We start from the raw sequence: 6,071 nt of genomic DNA on the forward strand, positions 1-6,071 counted from the left end.
CAGTCCTGTTGGATTGTAGCCTCTCCCAGGGACCTCATTTGAACTTGACTGCCTCTGTGAAAACCCTATCAAAATCATGTCATATTCTGCGAGATGGGGGGGTCAGGACTTTGGATGAATTCAAGGGCGGTGGGACACAGTTCCACACATAACAAGGTTGTACAGGCAACTATTAGTTTTGCCTGGTCAGTATCCATTGCACTTTCTTCTTTTTCTTCATGGATTTTTTTTGTCAATTAAGTACAGTTGACACACAATGTTACATTAGTTTCCAGTGTACAACATTGTGATTCAACAAATCTATATGTTATGCTGTGCTCACCACAAGTGTAGCCATCATCTGTCGCCGTACATCGCTATGACAGTATCACTGACTGTATTCCCTGTGCTGTATCTTTCATGCCTATGACTTATTCATTCCATAACTGGAAGTGAGAACCTCCCCTTCTCATCCCCATTTTGCCCATCCCCCCAACGCCTCCCCTTTGGCAACCACCCGTTTTTTCTCTGTATTAATGGATCTGATTCTGCGTTTTGTTTAGCAGATTCCATCTTTAAATCAGTGAGTAGCTTAGGAAAAAAGTATCAGGCATCTGTTAGGTGGCCTATAACAAGGACTGGCAAATATCCTTCACTCAGAGACCATACAAGGTTCTTGTGCCAATAAGCTGGGAGTTACATAGGAAAATGGGCATGAGTAGGTCAGCAGACTAAAAGACAACCCAGACCATGAGAGTTGAAAAAAGTCTTTTTAATTATTCTGTTTCTGGGGGCACCTGGGTGGCTCAGTCGTTAAGCGTCTGCCTTCGGCTCAGGTCATGATCCCAGGGTCCTGGGATCGAGCCCCGCATCAGGCTCCCTGCTCAGCGGGAAGCCTGCTTCTCCCTCTCCCGCTCCCCCTGCTTGTGTTCCCTCTCTGGCTATCTCTCTCTCTGTCAAATAGATAAATAAAATCTTTAAAAAAAAATTATTCTGTTTCTGATGTCTCAGTTGATGTGCTGTTTGGTAATAAAGATTAAGTAGTGACATCATTAATTAGAGACTGAAGTGTCATCAGCAACGATGGCAAATAAATAGCACGGCAGGTTCATCTTAGTACCTTTATTAATTTCTCTGGCTTTGATTAATACAGACGTTGGCTAGGCTTGCAAGTTATGAAACAGTAGCATTTTTGAGGCGTAGTGACTGGAGGCTGCATTCCAATTTTTTATTCGTTTAGAAAACCCTCCTTGGGATGTTTGCATAATCAAATGTAAGTTCACAAATGTTTCTCCTGCCTCATAATCTGCATATGAACAAAATGAGTTTGTTCCCAAACAGACCCTGGAAAAAGCCCAGGACAAATGATTACTCAGTGATAGGAAAAAATGATTCCAGCTGATCCTTCTTCATCTTCTACAAAAGAATGGAAGTGAACAGTTTCTCAGCGCTACGTCCTTGGGCCACACGTGATCAATCTGGTGAAACCACTCAGAAATATGAGGTCAATAAAAGGGAAAGTATTCTAGGAGGAGCTTCCCTGCCAGGAAAGGGGGTTATATGCCACTAGATGCATTGACTTTCTTCCAGTCACTTTTTGTTGTTGTATTGCATATTACCAGATGTTTTGAAACACCAATTTCCATTTCTTTTAGTACTCATAATTTGTAAATGCTTAAAAAGTGATTATGTATTACTTATGCCTGATAGCAATTTGGTGTGATTCTCCCATTTCTTTTTCTCATGTGTCATTATAGCTCTCTAGAAACCAAGGTGAGAATTCCAAAGTTAGTGCTGACCTCAGACATTGTTTTTCTTTGTTAGACATATGGGTTAGGATTTGAAAATGACTAGGAAGAGGTACATTCTTTTTATTCTGATTAAAAAAGACAAGTAAAAGATTAATTTTAGCAGGATAGTTTCTGTTTTTTAAAATCTTGATCCTAAACTCCATGATTAGCAGCCTAAACAAAGTGTTATTAAATGATCACACAGGAAACGGGATTAATGTGACTTCCCATCATTGTGCTAGCCTGGTCAGCATGATACGGTGTAGACCTGACCCTTGTAGAATCAGGTTATGCTACCTCATCTGAATCGTGGCAGCAAATAGGAGACAGGATTGCTAGGGACCAAAGCTGTTAGAAGCAATAAGAGCAAAATGCCCATGCAGTTATTGGCTCACACCAGTCAGAGAATCCTAGGATCAGTGAGCAGGAAGTTCGTTTAGCCTCCCAGAATTGCTGTATGCTTCAATTTGCTGGAGTATTCCTCTTATTATCCTGTCCTTACTGGTTTCCTATTTCAAACACTACATGGATGACAAATTCACCTGCTGAGTCACATTTAGCATCTTTTTCTCTTTGCTCTCGAGATGTACAATGGATTTAGGGGAAATCCAAGGTTACAAGACCTATTTTCTTTTGGAGACGGAAGAGAAGCACACGCTGAGCACTTTCAGCATGAGTGAGGTATCATGGTTGGCAGATGTGGAGACTGAGGCACAGAGAGATTCTATAACTCTCCCAAGGTCACATGACTAGGAAGAGCGTGGTATAACCGGGGTTTAAGTGAGGTCTCTGACCCTGTGTTTGGTGTTCTTTGCATGCCTCTAAAATGAAGCCGTTGCAAACTCTGAAGAAATGCTCTCCCTTGCCTGTATCAGTCCCTCTTTATAAATGCTGCTTTGGTAGATTTCCTTGTATTAAGTGGATGTCTGTGATCGCGCTTTCTTCCACCTCTCTCATTTAATCTCTTTATGAGGTCTGGGGTGTGATGTCTACCAGAGCTGAAAGGAGAAACACTCGTTGTCTACAAGGAGAGCTGGCAGGCTGAGACGTGCCACTCATGTTGGATGTTAGTGCTGGGAATGGGTTCCCCAAATCTGCAGTGCCTAGTATCATTAATAGTGAGATGTGCTGAAGGGTAGACCAGATGTCCAGCAGCCAACTGCCTGTATCCAGTCTCAAGCATTCACGTGAAGGAACAAACAGAGCTTCAGAGGAGGGAGCTGACTGTGAAAGTGAGGTCAGGGAAGGTTTGGCAGTGGATATGGGTCCCAGGTCTTACAAGATGTTGAGGCTCGGGTGGGTGTAAGGAGTGGGGGGTGGGTGTGGGGTTGGGATGGGTAGAGGGCACTGGATTATGGGGGGCCTTACATATCAAGCTGAGGAGTTTCAGTTTGGCCCCCAAGAAGGTAATAAGGAGCCATTGTAGGTTCTTGAGCAGAGGAGTGGCTCAGAGAAAGCAGTGTTTATTCTACTGTGTGTGTGTGTGTGTGTGTTTGGGGGGGGTGGTGGTGGTTAGATTGACTCTGGGGAGAAACCCTATAAACATTTGTATTTAGAGTGTATGAGGCAAAAGCAGCAGTATTGTCAAGTCAAGGCCAATTTATGTTGCTGTAGAAACTTAGAAAAACAGAGTGCTACAACAGCATCTTTTTCTGTGTCACTTTGTGGGAAGCTACAGGTTTGGTGACCAAAGACCGGGAATTAGGGTGTTTAATTTTCACTATCTCTACCTTCTTTAACTATTTGTGGTTGATGTAGGGGTTATTATCCTAGATCATTTTAGGTTGAGCCACGTGAAATTTCCATTCTTTTGCAGGTCAAAATGGAAGTACTGGCAAATTCACACCGTTCCATTTAATCAATTTTGTAAATTGTTGGTGATAAGTAGACACAAGCTGGTCTTTAGCTTTCTGGTTGGCTTGATGGGGGTAGGTACCAGGATGCTGCTGCTTCTATTTAGCCTAAATGTACCACTGTTGTCCTCGGGAGGTGAGGCTGTTGCTGGAGACAAACCCAAAGGTTGTGCTATATTCTTCCTCTTCCTGCTTACAGACCAGGCATTCAGGGTCTCCTGATTTGATTCTCTCACCTTTAAAGAAGAAAACTTTGCTCTGGACTAAGGATTTTTAAGGGGGGAGGAGGGCTTGCACCTTGACATTGTGTTTTCCTAGCACTGCCTAGTAGCTTGATGCAGCCAGAACCCGGTTATGTTGGGGAGGTGAGGGATTGAGTTCTCACGCTTGCCCCCAGACACCAGAGGTTTTGAATGAGTTTGTGATTGCCTGGACAGTGGACTGAGCATGCCTGATGGTGGTGGAGCAGAGCTGCTCTGTCTTCACGTCCTTTGTCTCTGTGCCCTGGGATGGGCACCACTCTTATGGAGCCTCTCCTGGGTTCAGGGATGGGGTGTTCCCAGTTTACTCCCCTCACCACCAGGAATCAGGGCTGGATCTGGCTAAGAACATGCCCCTCCCCTCCCCCGACTCTGGGTACCACAGGGCCAAGTCATTGATCACCATACCTAAACTCCCTAGTTTCACTGGGACCTTGAGGCCGCAGGTCCCATCATGACTCACCTTACTGTCATCTTCAGTCACTATTCAATGTGTGAGCACTACCAGTGTCTGTCCTGTTTCATGAGGATTCTTATATGGTTCCCTGACATCCCATGCTGGACCCTTCTCTGGGACCCTCCTGAGCCCCCTTCCATGCTAAACTCTTCCTGCATCCCTAATGTATTCATCAAATGCTCCTTTGTCCTTCTGGTTCTCCCCTAAAAATCCCTCTCCTTTCCCTTCTCTGGAACAGAGAATTCTTTTCCATTGACTTAGCCTGATAAACATGTATGGCAGGTCCTACTCTGTGAGAAGCACCACAAGGAAAACAAATGACAACACTAGTCCCCTTGTGCACACACCTTTGAAGGTCCTCTTCCTTGGTATCCTTCCTTAATTTTCCCCATGAGGAAACACAGACTAGTATTACTGCTGTAGAACTTTCTTCCTCTCAACTCTCTGACAAAATTGGAGGCAGACTACAGAGATTATGAGAAGAAAAGGAATAACAGATGTCCATAAATAGTTGAACTGTAAATGTAAGTGTTAAGCTCATAAATTTATGGCATATGGGATCAGTACCAGCCACTACTTGTCATCCAATCTGACACCTGTGTCTAGATGGAAATCATCTCAGGACAGATTGTGCATTATAATTAAAAAACAAAAAACATTCTGTGTAAATATGCTGGGCCAAATTGCGCATCTTGGCACAACTGGGGTTCTTGCTACAATTCAAATGCACACAAAAATTATTATCTTTAATCTCTTTTTAAAGGAAGCATAAACAGCAGATTCCTACACGTAGGGTAGGACAGATGGATCCTGTGGGGTAATGTAAATAATCCACAGCCCACCCTCATGGTGTAACTCAGTGACACATTCTGTCATTTTCCTGTTTCCTGACCCAGACTGAAATGGAAATTGAACCAATTTTGCCTCAACTGCTTTATTCTGGCTGGGCACAGTTGATCAGGAAATATGTCCTGTTTTATTCAATTATGCAGTTTATCAGGAAATACATTGAGAATGAGCACATTTTCATTATTAAAGCTCTGAACATTAATATGACCTTGGTTTCTTTCTTTCTTTCTTTTTTTTTTTTAGTATCAGGAAGAAAAACCATTTAGAGAAGAAAGTTTCTATACGTACACTGAAACTTGTTTCAACTTCCTTTCTCTTTCTCTTTCCCTTCCCTTTTTTCTTTCCCTTTCCTTCTCTTTCTTTCTCTTCTTCCTTCCTTCCTTCTTTCTCTTCTTCCTTCCTTCCTTCCTTCTTTCCTTCCTTCCTTTCTTCCTCCCCTCCTTTCTTTCCTTCCTTCCTCCCTCCCTCCCTTCCTTCCTTTTCTTTCTTTTTTGCAACCCTAAGAAATATCCACCATGTCACGCTGGTCCATGAATTTTTGTGATGCCAAGTGAATTCTGCCTTATCAATATAATATATTACTATCAAAATGATAATTATCATACAAAAGAAATATTGAGACTGTAAGGACAGTATTAATAACTGGCCATTACTATGCCCTTACTGTGTGCCAAACACCCCTTTAAGTGAACTTTAATTATTTTCCCATTTGCTCTTCACAAAAACCCTGGAAGGAAGGTGTTCTCATTCCTACTTCCTAGATGAAAAAACAGAAACCTGAGTAATTTGCCCACATTCACGCAAGTACCCAGTGGCCATGCCAGGATTCAAATCCAGATCTGTCTTCAGAGTCTGTGGTCATCACCTCTTCACATTTTCACCT

The sequence above is a fragment of the Neomonachus schauinslandi genome, chromosome 1 (assembly GCF_002201575.2).
Source record: "Neomonachus schauinslandi chromosome 1, ASM220157v2, whole genome shotgun sequence".
Lineage (NCBI taxonomy): Eukaryota > Metazoa > Chordata > Mammalia > Carnivora > Phocidae > Neomonachus > Neomonachus schauinslandi.